The sequence below is a fragment of the Triticum urartu genome, chromosome 2 (assembly GCF_003073215.2).
Source record: "Triticum urartu cultivar G1812 chromosome 2, Tu2.1, whole genome shotgun sequence".
Taxonomy (NCBI): domain Eukaryota; kingdom Viridiplantae; phylum Streptophyta; class Magnoliopsida; order Poales; family Poaceae; genus Triticum; species Triticum urartu.
The window spans coordinates 749,071,892-749,087,414 of record NC_053023.1 but is presented as its reverse complement, the minus strand read 5'-3'; the positions used below and the strand labels follow the sequence as shown (position 1 = coordinate 749,087,414).

Genomic DNA, 15,523 nt, shown 5'->3' with positions numbered 1-15,523 from the left:
GTTCGTCATAGGGCCAGGGGGCCGTTGCGGGTTAGCGGGCGCCTGTGCGAGCGTGAGCCCAACTGGGCACTGGGCAAGGCCAGCCGCGGGGTGGGGCTCGGCGTTTGGCGCCGGCGAGGCACGGCCGGCCGGAGTGGCGTAGGGCAGCGGAGCCATGCAGCAGCGGGAGTAGCGGCGGGAGTAGGCACGGGCGGGCGCGGTGGCTGCGCACGGCGACGAGCGCGTGCGGGGCCTGCGGCCGAGGCCTTGGCCGATGCGGCGATGGCGAAAACGGCAAGGGCGGGCGCGCGCGGAGGACGAGGGGGAAGGAGGCGTGTGGGGATGAACTGCCGCCGGCGGGTGCGGCGTGCTTGCGGACGGCGGCAGGCAGCAGTGCAGCGGCGGGCAGAGGCGAGCAGCAGGGCCGAGGCGCGCGGCGAGCACGTGCGCGCGCGGCGACGCCGGAGCGACACGGTGAGCGAGTGAGGTCGCGAGAGAGAGGAGGAGGAGGAAGGGCGTGCGCTCACAGCGGGGGAGTAGGGACCGGGCAATGGGGCGCGGGGAGCGACGCGGGGAGGAGGACGAGGAGGCTCGGCGTGGGGAGGAGACGGGGAGGCGACGGTGAGGAGGAGGACGGCGAGGTGGCGGCGTCCTGGCGTGGGGGGCGGCGAGCTCCGGGCGCGGGGCTGCGCCGAGCGGCGTCGGCCTCCTCTGGATCCCGATCCAGATCGGGAGAGAGGAGGGGGGCGTCGTGGGGAGAGCGGGGGTGGGGGTAGGTTAGGGTTTCGATCGTGGGGGGGATTAGTAGGCTAGGGCGCGGGGTGGGCCGGCCCATTCGGGCGGCTGGGACCAGCTGGGTCACCGGCTGGGCCGAGGTCCAGTTGGCCACGAGGCCCTTTTTTTGTTTTTTTGTTTTGTTTTCTTTTTCTGTTTCTTATTTTTCTTTTCTGTTTTCTTTTAGCTCCTAACTATTTTAGTTTTTTTAAAATACCAAGTTAGCACCTAAATTAGTGTCATCAAAATAGGCCACTGCCAAACCTAGTTGGACCCAAAATAAATTAGTTTAATATATTTTTTTATTTTTCAAAAGCAATTAAATTATTATTTTAGCCACTGTTTTTAAATAGTTTAGGGCATTTAAACACTTTGTAAAAGGTTGGTTCCACCATCAAAACTAGTTAGGGATTATTTGCCACATGATGAACATTTTAGTTTTGATATTTAAAAACTTTTATTGTTTGCTTGATTTTGACTTTGAATTTGAATCGGTTTCGAACTAACGCGGGATTAGCAACAGTAATCGTGGTGACATGGCATCATTACCAGAGGGTTACTTTAGCTTGATTAACCGGGCGTCACACCACCCTCGCCGTTCATCTCCTTTTACCCTGCCATGTGGCGTCGGCTCCAGCTTATGACCCCCTGCCTCCTCAATGTTGTCATTTCTACACAAGTTTTGGGTGGCATATCAAAAAAATGATCAAATACTATATCACATCACAGGTTGCCGCCATAGGTCCGGCAAAATGGATAATGTTCATCTGGATAAAAATACATTTAAGCAACAAGTGTTATGATAGGTAAGAAGAAAAAAGGTTTCATATCGATAGATTGGTTTAATAGTACAGTCCACCATCACTGTAAGAATGATCATGTACACACACAAAAACACAATTCATGGAACCGCGTCCACCGCACCCCCACGTCGGCGGTATCGCCGCCGCCAAGATCGATCTCACACCGCCTCGGTTGGTGTCCCCTTTGCAGTAAATTCTTGCATTAACCTAGCCCCTAGCCTGCATTCTTCTCCTTTTACCCTGCTCATGTGGCATCGACTCCAGCTTACACCCCCTGCCTCCTCAGCGTTGTTGTTTCTCCGTAACTTTTTGGTGGCATATCAAAAAAATGATTGAATACTATATCACAGGTCGCCGCCATAGGTCCGGCGAAATATGGGTAATGTTCATCTGCGTAAAAGATCATTTAAGCAACTAGCGCTATGATAGGTAACGAAAAAAAGGTTTAGTATAGATAGGCTGGTTGAATAACATAGTCCACCATCACTGTAAAAATATCCATTTACACACAAAAAGACACAATTCATGGAGCCATGTGTCTATCACGCCCCCACGTTGGTGGCGGTGCCACCGCCTATGCTCGAGTCGGCAAAAGGGGATCGGCCCGGGACACGGTGCGTCTGAGGAAGAGGGTGGGGGATGGGCTTTATTTATAGATGTATCATGCGGCAGGGGGGGATACGGTGGGCCGGAGGAAATGAGTTTTTTTGTGGGAATATTTTTTCTCCGATGGGATATTTTTTCTTTTTGGCGAACCTAGAGATGTTGAGTTTGGGATACCGGATGATGTTCGCAGTTTCATTTTGAATGAAATGAAACCAGGGATGAGCCCCTATTTATTGAAAAAGAAACAAGTTTTTATCCGAGTGGAATGCAATCAAACACCGATGTGCGTACGTACTCATCTCATAATGATGGAGTGCCCGTGTTGTCGTGAACTTGTGGTTTGCTATTTCAGATCGCATCAGGAGCATCCCTTCATTATGGGGTGCTGAATAAGTCTGTTCCTCCGCAATTAATTTCAACACTCGGTTATCGTTTGTCAGTTGGTGGCAAAAACTCCGGTGCCACCCTCGCAAGAAATTCTTCCATTGACACTGCCATAGGTCCGACTCAAAATGGATATTGTTCATATGCATAAAATTTATTTAAGCAACTAGTGCTATGATAGGTTGGTTGAATCATATAGTCCACCATCACTATAAAAAGTTCATTTGCACACAATTCATGTGAGTAGACAAATAGTTTGATATGCATTTTTTTAAGAAAATAAGCTATACCTTTAGTGAGAAAATAAAATATATGTGTGCATGCTTTGACCAACAAAGGAGCATCTTTTTGACTCTCGTGAACGGTTCTTCATGCCAAGTGTACAATATTTTGATCCAAAAAACGTTTACAATATTTTTGAAACTAACTTTCCACAAACCACTTCAAAATTTCAGCATGTTTGTCCATATGGTATTGATGAACGAGTATTTATTTTTCTTTATTTATATTTTTTGAGCTGGTTTATTTATATTTGAAAACATGTTGCTTCTTGTGCAGGTAGTCGTTTTTTTAAATAAAGCAAATATTATTTTAGGACAAACTACAAAGCATCCATAGTATTTGAAAATGGGCTTCTATCATAGAATCCCACATAATCATTACACCATCACCACCACAAGCACAACCGATATCGAAAAGAATTCCGTTCTACGTGGGAGTTATGTCTTGTGTACTACAAGACGCGTAGCTCCAGCTCGCCTCAGGCACGAGGCTAGTGGGCTGGCCTAGTACTGAAGTTGTCGGTGCGCGATTATGTTTTCTCTGTGTTTTTTTTGATATTGCGCACTATCATTTAGTTATTGTTATTTTTTCCTAATTGCACGGTAGACTTCATCCGAGACACATGTGTAATTTTGCTTCCTTCAAAGAAATAATCTTTCTTGACCGTTTGCATCAGTACTCTTTGTTTTTTTACTAGTTTTTTTTTCTTTTTTCCTTTTTCATTTTTTTATTTTGTTTTCTTTGTTTCTTTCTTCATTTTTTCTTAGAACTTTTCCCCAACATGTATTCATTATATATATATAAGGTACATTTTTTGTATACATAAAAAAATTGTATACATTTAAGATATGCCAAATATATTATTAACATTTTTCTATATATTTTGTTGTCTACTTTTTCTACACAATTTACATGTTCCGTATACAATTTTTGTAATAAATGTTTAACATTTTTCAAATAAAAATATTATATTTTTATATGTGTGTCTTGATGTAACATAAATTATAAACATTATACATTTTGTATACATATGAAACATTCTTTTTGTAAATGTTTAACATTTTTCAAACACATGATTAACATTCTTCAAATACTCCCTCCATTCCAAGATAAGTATCATGATTAACAAAGAGAGTACATATTATATAACATTTTCGAATACATGTTAGATATTTTTCAAATACACATGCAAACATCTTTTTGAATGATATAAACATTTTCGAAACTGCACGGAATTTTTTGTACATTGTATAAAGAATTTTCAAAAATGCCTCAAATTATTTTAGAAATGTGTGAACATTTTTCTAAATGCATCATACTTTTTTTTTGAAAAAAATCCATTTTACTACCCTGAAGAAAATGGCTGGTTCACATAACCCCTGATTATTTTTTCGGTTTCCTTAACCCCTTAATCTATTCAATACCGTTCAAAATTCTTCTCTGATGGTTTTGCTCAGATTGTTTGCTGACATGGACGTGGTCAAAGCGGTATTTGACCAGCTAGTGGGTCCCTGAAAACCACGTCACAATTTTGAGCCTTGTTTTTCTTCCACGGCCACCGCTTGTCTCCTCGTGGCTGGAAAATACGCCAAGGCGGGGCTTGCCTGCTCCGCGGCTGTGCTCCCATCCGTGCTCCACGATAATCCTATGGCCCTCAGCGCTACCCACGTCTCCCCCAAATCAGTAATAAATACGCAGCAAATAAACCAGCCGAACCGTCTTATCCCCTTTCCGCAAGCCTGCTCTTCCATGGAGAAAAGAAACGGCCTTCGGCCACCAGCCGAGGCCGCCATCTTCCCCAGCCGGCCTGCTGCCTTGCGCACTGCAGCTTGTCCGGTGGCGGCGCGACGTCCTCGTTGCCGGCTCGAGCACTAGTGAGACTAGTGCTCCGCGTAGGCATGCGTCATGAATCGGTGGACATTCTGGTTATACGACATGAATGCCATTAGACATGACTGCATTCCTGCATACATAGGAGGCAGAGGAACGAGCGATTCAGATTCAAACACATATATTTATAAATTGTACAACATTGACTGATGAGATGGGATGAGATGCCTATGAGATATGTGGCATAAAAACACAATTAGTTTGTCGTTGCCATGAGTTGTTCGTCATGATATTGACTAACTGACTGAGCACTGACGTTGTACTAATAAATCAAGCACTGCCCAAGTAAGCATGGTAGCTGCTGGTGATTTGGTTCTTGGTTGTGCGAGCTGCAATAACAATCGGCTGGGTGTTGGATCAGAACGACAAATCTCTGAGAACGATGACATCAGTTTCGAAGGTATCAGCTGAAGCACATGAAGGTTAGCGTGCGTGCGTTCCTACCACTAGCGCTGCTGTATCTCTATGCTGGTCGGGCAGCTCGCGCCGGACGAGAAAAAGCGTCATGTGCTAGGATGGGATTAAGGGCGAACGAGGCCATGACAGCCGCAGACACCGAGAGCTGCAGCATGGCAACGGCGAGCATGCAGTCCCCTTCCTGTACGGCACCGTATCGATTGGACAACGGCCGGCCGGCTCCGTCGTCTCCTTTCTTCTGCATGCAAGGGCCAAGAGCTTGCTTAAGGGAAAGGGGATAAGATGGAGCGGCTGGTTTATTTGTTGGTTTTTTCTCTCCTAATTAGCAAGACGTGGGTAGCGCTGAGGGCCGTAGGATCAGTGCAGAGCACGGATGGGAGCACCGCTGCGGAGCAGGCAAGCCCCGTCCATCTAGCTTGTCCCTAAGTCCCGCGAGCGTCGCCCCCTAGAGCGCCCTCCCTCGCACCCGACCACTGTTTTCTGCACTAAATTGGGCGTCAGCGAGACGCCCGAGGATTCTCTGCTCAACGCTTCCAGTCGGCGGCACACTAGCCAGGATCCTAGACATCACCACGGCGAGCGCCCCTACTTCCTGTGCCTGCTACACGTCGTCGTGCTCCGGCCAGCGCCTTGGTCGACCACGGCCGCGCTCACCTACCTCCCATGCCTCTTCTAGGGAGCAGTGAAGACACTCCGGCCATCGCATCGGTCGTCCGCGCTGCGCTCACCGACCTCCCCTACATCTTCTACAGAGCAGTAAAATGAACTGCAGCGGGCAGCAGAGCTTGGCCAAGATGGTAGAGGTCCTCGGAGATGCGCAGCTCAAAATGGAAGGGTTCTTCAGCTTCAGGGGAGCACCACGTTGCTCGGGAAACAGAGGAGAAGAAGCAGGGGTCGCCAGAGGAAGAGATCGAGGCAGTGGATTCTCCGTACGCCGCGGGGGTGCTCCTCCGAGGCATGGCGTTAGTGCGAGCGCTTGGTGCGGCGGCAGGAGATGGACCGTGTGCTCGGTCGCGTCAGGTTGGTGTCGTTGGTCAGCTCCTCGCCCACTGCTTGTCCTATGGCCGGCGCATGGTCTTCTGACCCAGGGCGATGCCCATTTTTTGCATGGCAGAGGAGATGATGTTGGCCGAAATCACTATTCTGACCTTTTCAGCAATCTTTGCCATAAAATGAACTTGACGTGGAAGTATTTCACGATCTGACCCTTTTAGCAACGCCAAAGCCTGTGTCGTTTCTTCTCCATATAAAAACACCGAAGTAGCTCGCGTTTCAGATCCACATTCGAACGCCAAGCTAGCTAGTGCTTCCGACCCACATGGAAACGCCAAGCATGTTGGCGTTGCCGCCCAGACCGAAACGCCATGATTCTTGGCGTTTGTAGCCGATAGTTTGCATGCATGCTGTAGAGCCAACGTACACAACACAGGTTGAATTAAAGGATGGCTGCTGGCTGAAGCTAGGTACTGAAATGCGGAAGCAGTGCCTACGAGGGAATTGAAAGGAGGGCAGTGCTGAAGGGTGAATCAATGAGTAGAGCCAGGCCAGCCTATCAGGTGCTACAGAGTGAGCAGTAAGAGTACTTCACCTTGAGCCAGCGGGAGTTTATGCTACAAACGCCAATGATCATGGCGTTTCGGCCTGGGCGGCAACGCCAACGTGCTTGGCGTTTCCATGTGGGTCAAAAACGCTAGCTAGCTCGGCGTTTGAATGTGGATCTGAAACGTGAGCTACTCCGGCGTTTTTATATGGAGAAGAAACGCCACGGGATGTGGTGTTGCTAAAAGGGTCAGATTGTGAAATGCTTTCATGTCGAGTTCATTTTGTGGCAAAGATTGTTGAAAAGGTCAGAATAGTGATTTCGTCCGATGATGTTGTCCTCCATCCCGAGCTAGACGACGAGACGCGCGCCATAGCGTGGCCTTGTGGAGATTGGATGGGCGGCTAGGCGAGAGGGAAGAAAGAGACCGGCACGCTGCGCGTGGGGAAGGAGATGCGGTCAGGTGGCGGAGCACCGAGGAGTCGTCGGCTAACGGCGGGGTCAAGGAGCCCCAACCTGACAAGGGCGCCCCAGTGGTCAACTACCGCTTTGACTACCTCCACGTCAGCAAAACAAAATGAGCAAACCCAGCAAAGATGTTTTGTGAACGGTATAGGATAGATGAGGGGTTAAGGGAACAGAAAAAATGCTCAAGGTGTTATGTGAACCGGCCACTTTGTTGAGGGGAGTAAAATGGACTTTTTTCATTTTTTTTCAACGGAAGCACAGATTTGCTTCTGCAAAATGTGCTTCTTGAGAAAAGAAAATTTGTGCTTGTATGACAAGCACATATTAGTTGCTTATGGAAGCACATATTTGCTTCCGCAAGAAGCACAACTGTGCTTTTTGAACAGGAAAAAAACATGTTCTTCCACATAAGCACAACCGTGCTTCTCGAAAAAAATGCTTCCATAAGAATCACAGACTTTGTTTATTTCGTCCTTTTTTTATTGCCAATTTTTTCAGTTTTCATTTTTTATTCATTTTTTGGGTTTCTCCGTTTTCCTAATTTTCTGTGAATCGGTAGCGGTTGTGGGTGGGTGTGGGGTGTAGGGGATTACGATCTCATCGGGGCTGGCGATGCCGAACTACATGAGCTGCACCTTGGTCACCTTAGCCCAAGAGTGCGGGAACCGCGCATCCATCGCACCCTCACATCGGCGGAGGCGACGCCCAAATCGATCTTGATCCATGTCCTGTCATGTCAACGAAAGGGATCTACCTGGGAATGGGTGCGTCTGAGGAAGAGGGTGGGGGGCGGGCTATTGTTGTAGACGTATCCTGTGCCGGTGGGCTATCATGAGTTGGGTTTTTTTCTCATCTAAAAATACATTGCATATGCATTCGTACTCGCTGCATAACGACGGGAGCCCATGTGACCGTGAACCTGTGGCTATATGTATCCAAAACAATATAATGTTCTATAATGGCATCATGTAAATAACATCTCAACATATGTATACAAAGCATTCTTGTCAATACGAATATCTTTCAATAGAAATAAACTAAACTAGGCCTACTTCATGAAAGATTCAATACGAATATCTTTTCAATACAAATAACATCTCAACATATGTATCCAAAGCATGTCTTCTCAATACAAATAAACAAAACTAGGGTTACAAAATAATTACATATCATCTACAAATCTTAAAGTCCCACAAATCTATATACATATATGCAACATTCTAATCTAATCAAACAAGGGTTCCACAAATCTTCAGAATAAGATAGATTATATGGACAAAAAGAAGGAGATCGGAGGAGAGTACCTTGTAGGATGGAATGGTGAAGAATTCCACGGACCAAATCGTCAGATCCGAAGATTTTGGGAGATGGGATGGAGAGGGGGAGAGGAGCCAGCCGTCGCCGGGATGCTTCTGCAACTGCTGGAAGAATGGTGTGGGTGGGGGAGGGCTAGTGCGCGGCGGCTGCATATAAGTCACAGTGCAGCGCCTACGGGCTAGGCACTACACCTTACATGTGTGGCGCCTAGCTCTCAGACGCTGCACTGTGGGACATGCAACGCCTGCGTGCTAGGCACTGCACAGTAGGGTGTGGCGCCTTCATGTCGGGCGTCACTCAAAACGGTCAACTGAGTGATTTTTTTCTTCAAATGAGTTCATTTTGTGAAATGTTTTATTCCATAGGTTAAAATTATAAAATTTGCCGTTCTCGGAGGCAATCTCCAAAACAGCTTTGGTCTGAGGAGTTGCTGGATGATATGTAAACGTCAGGAGGGCAAGCGTTTCAGTTGTGCCAGTGCAGTGGGTCAATGGAATCGGGTGTTCCATCTAAAAAAGAAAAAACAGGGACATCCCTTTATTACCAATCATAGTTCCTCGCCTTAACTTGCTTGTAAAAACTTTACGCAACTTTTTGTAGATGTAAGAATTACTGGTGCAGACGCATGTGCGCATCGTGTCATGGTCTTGAGCCATGTTTGCCGGTGGCAACGTCCACGCACAAAAAATGGCTGAAACATGTACTGGCTTGAGTCGGCCCCCCTAGCGTCATTCATCGCAGGAAAAAAAAAACGTTCATAGCATCACGTCTTCATCGGAGGGCAGACGACTATACAAGTTGACGAGCAGGTTGGTCCTGCCCCTCAACCACGGGGGCCGGAGGAAGTAGAGCCCCATCGCCATGGTCAACACCCGGAACGGCGTCAGGTAAAGTACGACGGCCATCGCCAGCGAGAGGGCAATGAAGACGGGAGTCACCCTGTGGTCGCCCCAGCGGAGCAGCGACTGTGCGCGCTCCCCCTGAGTAGCCAGGTCGCCGGCCACCGTCTGCACCATCGTAGCCAGGCTCCGCAGCCGATCGTATCTCAGGCTCACGATGTCATCCGGCTTGGATGTCGGGGACGTGTCGAATTCCTCGTCCAGCTCGTCGGGGTACGCCACATCACTGTACCACCACAGCATCGCATCTACGTGCGGGGTCGTCCATCTCGGCCGGGTCCGCGCGTGACAGCATCGTGTCTATGTGTGGAGGCCCCCGTGGCCGCCAGCAGTAGTTCCACGCCATGATCACGATCAAGCACACGAAGATGGTGGGCAGGATCAGCTCCGGGCAGCACACCAGCTTCACGAAGCCCACGTGCACCAAAATAGGCGTCAACGGATTCTTCCACTTGGAGTTGCCGTCGAACCACTCGCCGACGGCAACAATTCCAGACAAGAGCGTGGTGATCCGGCAGATGTTGGCCTTGCTCCGCCGCAGGCTGAACGTGTTGGAGTCTACGTCGAGCACGTACTCCACCGCCTCCCTAGGCAGCGGCGGATCCGCCCTGCCCAGCCGCGTCGCCACGATCACCATCGCCTGGACCCGGAGGTAGTCCAGCTGCAACTCGGAGATGGGGTTCGTGTAGTGCATCGTGGGCAGCGGCGGCCCCCAGTACTGCGCCAGCATGTTGGCCCATGCCGTGCACGTGAACCGGGTGGCGAGGTGGAGCTCCCCCGTCTTCTTTAGTCCCCTCGGGCTCAGCGCCATGAGCGGGTAGTAGTGCGTGTACACGCGGTCGCTCTGTAAGGTCGCGAGCCAGATGCGCACCTTGCCGATCCGCTGGTCCATGGCTGATCCGTCGCCATGGCCGAACAGGTGGTTGTTGTTCAAGACCGCGATGGTGACGACAGTGTTGGGGTCGAACACATCCCAGGTGTACGGCTCGTTCCACTGCTGCGCCACCGTGCCGAGCAACGTGCGCGTGCGCATCCACTTGTCTCCGTACTTGGCCACACAGTACGGGTGCTTGTTGTCGCCCAGGGCATGTGCGCCGAGGATGCCCACCTCCAGCACGCCTATGGCGCTCCTTCGGAGCTTCTCCGCCGCTGGCTGCAGGTCGCTGCTGTAGTGCTTCGATTCCTCCGGCACGTGGTACGCCGTCTCCAGGCTCATCCTCAGATGGATCTTGCTGGCGAACGGCATGGACATCGTCCTGCGGCTGCGGGACAGTCTGAACCATTTGGACGGCACCAACTTGGCCCCTTTGCTGCGGGTCACGTACGGCGACGCCACGGGGCAGATGATGCGGCCGATGGGCTCGTCCCTGCCGGCGGCGACCTTCTCCTCCACTGTCACCACCAGCGGGTCCTTGGACGACTCGCTGGCCACGAACAATAGGTCCTCGTTCCACGCCTGGTTCGCCGACCCCTGCGGCTGCCCCGGCCGCGTGCGGCGGATTTGGCTGCCCATCTGGATCTTGACGATGGTAGGCGCGAGCGGCCGGGCTATCTCGGTACCGATCAGGTCCTGCGCTGCGATGACGGTGACATTGAGACAGATGAGCTTCGGGGAGTAGTACACCTGGGAGCGCCTGTTGGCGAGCATCTCAAGCGACAGCATGTGCGCTTCCGAGTGCCACGCGTCCGGGAAGGCCTCGTCAGCCTGGCTGCCGACCCAGACGGCGAGCATGATCTCGCCGACACTCTTGCCATGGGCGTCTGAGAGGCCGTACAACTGCGGTGCCAGCGGGCTGTCGGGCGGGAGGCAGATGGGGATGGCGGACAAGTCGAAGAGTACGCGACCGACGAATTTGTCCTGGAGCGTGCTCTTGTCCATGACGTTGACCTCGAGCACGCTGGCCTGCACGTGAGCGCGGGAGAAGGCGAACGTCTGCCGCCACAAAGGGTTGTGGGTCTTCTCCAGGTGGCACGTGACGCCCCTCAAGTCTCCCACTATCACCTCCACGTACGGGCCGGTGATGTCCATGGTTGGGAGATCGCGCGCCTTAACGACGCTCACGTACAGGTAGTGCATCAGCTCCACCATGTCGTACATCGACGACACCCTAGTCGCCCTTGCCGCACCACTCGGGCCGAGCCTCGCCGGCAGGGGATGCTTCGTCTCGCCGAGACCGTACGCTGGTCCCCGGACAACGGGCCGCGGCATGACCACCGTCTGCCCCGGCGGCACGCCTTTGTTCTTCCCCTTGGATTCCTTTGGCTCCGCTGTCTGGCCGCATGCATGCATTAGTCTTCTTATTATATAATATACTCTCTCCGTCCTAAAATATAAGAACGTTTTTAACACTAGCATAATGTCAAAAACGTTCTTATATTCTGGAACAGAGGGAGTAATAAATATAGAATAAATGAATAGTGGAGAGGACGACAAGAAAGAAAGAAAAAACCTTAAAATTTTAATAGGTGGTATAATACATACATGCTCAGTATATAATTCTTACATGTAAAATTTTTATAATTTTTTTGTTGATTGTTGGGTTGAAGATGCCCAGATAGTTTTTTTTTCCTGAATGAAGAGGGCATATTGGTTCATGCCAAATTAATTCAATATTATGAAAATATATCTCATAACAGATCTAGTAATTTAGTTTGGTGTTTTTGTTGCTAATTACTTATGTATTGATGGTAAAACTTTAAAGTTGTTTGATTGACAACAGTGCAAAACTACTAGTACTATGAACCAGAGGTTAGTAAGGTTCTACTCCCTCTGTCCCAGAATATAAGAACGTTTTTGACACTATGCTAGTATTAAAAACGTTCTTATATTTTGGGACGGAGGGAGTAGTTTCCAAGCAAGGATGTGCAACTAAAGCAACCAGCGTCATGGGATTCCTAGCCTTGTTCTTCGAGCACCAAAGTTCAAACTCTATCAGCTAAAATGGTTCTATTGCAAAGATCCGAGTGGTATCTGTAGCAACTCAGAATTAAAGGATGAAATTTACAAACTCTCAAATTTTTTAATATACCTGGATACTTTCCTTCCCGTTTAACCTGTCAATTATATCTTTTGCGCTAGCTGGTCTCTTCTTTGGATTGAAGTCTCTGCACTCTAAAGCTATCTCGTAGCATACTCGTATTTGGTCAGATAGTGTGTCTCGTTGTGATCTCTCCAATCTATCACTCCAACTTTCAAGCACCTAAAAAATTTCAATGGTGGGTTATGGTCTATGAAATGGACCGACAACCAATTTTTCTGTAGGAAAGTCATATTAGTATAGTACATACCAACCACATACATTCAAGCATCAAACTAAGAACAAAAAATCTCTAAAAAGTACCATGTCCCAATAGATTCAAGTCATGTCTATCACAACATAAATTGCACTTTCAGAAATGATGCATCTAATTGAGAAGAAAACTTCTTTAGCAAAAAATTTATTGTATTAATTATTTTGCAGCCAAAACTATGCTTCCCACTACTTGCTGTGCTTCCAGAAATAATATGATTATACATCCCAAACTAAAATATTGTGACAATATGTGAAGTAAAATGGTGGCCATTATTTTAAAGTCGGTCCTTCTTAGGCAAAAAGTAAGTTGAGCTAAAGTGGCATATATGTTCTTACATTCCCAGTCGCTTGATACCCCTTCTGCCCGGTCAGTATTTCTATGATAATAACACCAAGACTATACAAGTCAGCACTTGGTGCAATTACACCCCCTTCACGAAATTCGGGCGCCAAATATCCCCTGTACAAACATAGAAAAGATGTAACTAATTTGTGGTTAAGTTGAATGGGATTCAAAGCACAGAGCAACTTACAAGAAGAGTTTGCTAGCTTACATTGTTCCTAATATAGTTTTGGTAATATCCCGACTTTGATTTTCATCAAAGCATCTGGAAAGGCCAAAATCAGTAATTTTCGGTACCATGCTATCGTCGAGCAGTATATTGGCAGGTTTCAAATCCAAGTGAATGATATGATTGTCATGAAGGAACTGCAAGCCCTCACAAATCCCTTTAATTATTTTATAGCACGTTCTCCACTCACGGTATGCATCTATTAAGGGGATAGGAGAAAACAGGTTATTGACATGCTTGATGTCCCGATGTTATATGACACACTAGACAATTTCTAGTATATGCAGAAAATAGACCGTAAAGTTAGAGGACGCATAATCGTACCAATGATATACTTATCAAGACTCCCTTTTGGTACATACTCGAAGCAAAGCAATCTCTGGTGGATATCTGCCATGACAAGTTTACCATTGTATGTTGCCATATTTCCTTGTCGGTTCGCACAATATCCCAGAAATCTAACTACATTTTTGTGTTTTACTCGCAACAGGCATTCAACCTCTCGGTGAAATTCCTTATCATCCATAAGAGCGTTGGACAACCTCTTCACGGCGACCGCCCTTCCACCAATGACTCCCTGCTTCCGGAACGAGCGTTAGCATAACGTCGCCGGCTTGAGGTTTTAAATCAGGATTGATTAAGATTGGAATGAATGTATACCTTATAAACCACTGCAAACCCACCTCTTCCAATCTGTCGATCAGCAGAGAAATTATCTGTGATGTCCTCCAAGAGTGATAATGGTAGGGCCTTGGGCTCCGCTGTTTCAACAGCTAACATCTGCTTTAGGCCACTTTGTGTAGTACAAGCTTTGCATTCCATTTATTGTCACTGTGTAATTAACCTAAAAACGAGAGAAAATTCATTATGAATGAATGAGCATAGGCACTTAGCTACTAGCTAGACCCAAATCGCCAACTCAGGTAGCCAATTAATATTGACAGCGAAAAAAATGTAGGCAATTAATGTAGTATATCAATGTATTGGCACAGTGACCTTAATTAGGTAAGTAGTATATACGAAGCTGCTAGGAAATATTTTGTTTCTCCGGTTTATATGATATTACTTCATTAATTTTTTGTTTTGTGGAAAAACACTATGTTTAGAATGACCCCATGGTCGGATTCGACAATGATGACAATAACGAATCGAAACACGGTTGAAGCATCCCGATGCAACAAAAATAGAAGTCGTAGCTGGGCAAGAAGTTCAGGTCACACTAAGCTTTGCCGGCAGATCGACTAGAAGGTACTCCCTCCGTCCCAAAACAAGTGTCGTAGACTTAGTACAAATTTGTACTAAATCAACAACACTTATTTTCTGAGGGATGGAGTAAGTAACTTAACAAACAACAAGATTATCCTTTTACAACCAATATAGACACCCACAAGCATCAGCAGCAAACTAACCACCATACCAAGCAAAACTAGCAGCACGAACTTGTTGTGTTGCCCCAAGATTTGAGCACCCACAAGATATATGCGTTCAACAGCCTCTTTTTTTTTTTTTAAGATTTAGTTTCACTTGGAAGACCAGCGTTACCATACGGTACAGACAAAACACATCAAAACGGGAGCCACAGCGTTGACCAACTCCACAACCAGAACGGTGACCCAAAATAAAGGCAGTAGTTTTTAGCAATAGCAAGGAGCAGGCCCTAGTTGACCGCGGCTTGACAGTCTCTAGCTGCAAATCGGTGGTAAATAAGTGCAAATAGATCTGGGACCAATTCTGAATCCGCAGACGTCGGATCCCCATTTGAAAATAACAAATCAGCCTACATATTAGCAGACGAGACAAGATCTACTTACTACTAGTTTACCTGGACGGACGAGTCTCCGCAGACCTCGCTGCTTGCTGCCGATCGAGTGAAGGCGATGGAGATTCGGATGGAAGAGGGGATGAGTCTCCTCTCAGGTCAACGCTCACTCTTGAGTCAAGTTTTTTTTTTGAGGGGTAATAGCCTTTTATTACTCAAAGTCCACATAGAGTGGGATACAAGTTTGATCGTGTGGTTGGCCAAGCCACACATGACGCCCTGGACCTAACGACAAGGCGAAACGCCCAACCACTAACAGGCTATTAGTAGTAACAAACTCCCACGTCTTTGCTGCTAACCTAAGCTTCTTTGGTGGGCTGGGCTGTCCGTGCGCACAAACCCGTGGGCTGTCCGTCCCTAGCTAATAATAAGTAAAATTAGAAAATAGTAAAAATAAATAAAAATAATCTGATTTTTTGTTGTTGTAAACTTTGGCAAATGTTCTGTGTGCTTGTAAAAATTTATCACGAAAGGACATCC

General features: G+C 47.7%; 1 pseudogene; it reads right to left on the bottom strand.

Annotated features, from left to right (window-relative positions):
- Window positions 1-9,215: 9,215 nt before the first annotated feature.
- LOC125538545 lies at window positions 9,216-14,052 on the bottom strand (annotated as a pseudogene).
- Between the last annotated feature and the right edge of the window lie 1,471 nt (window positions 14,053-15,523).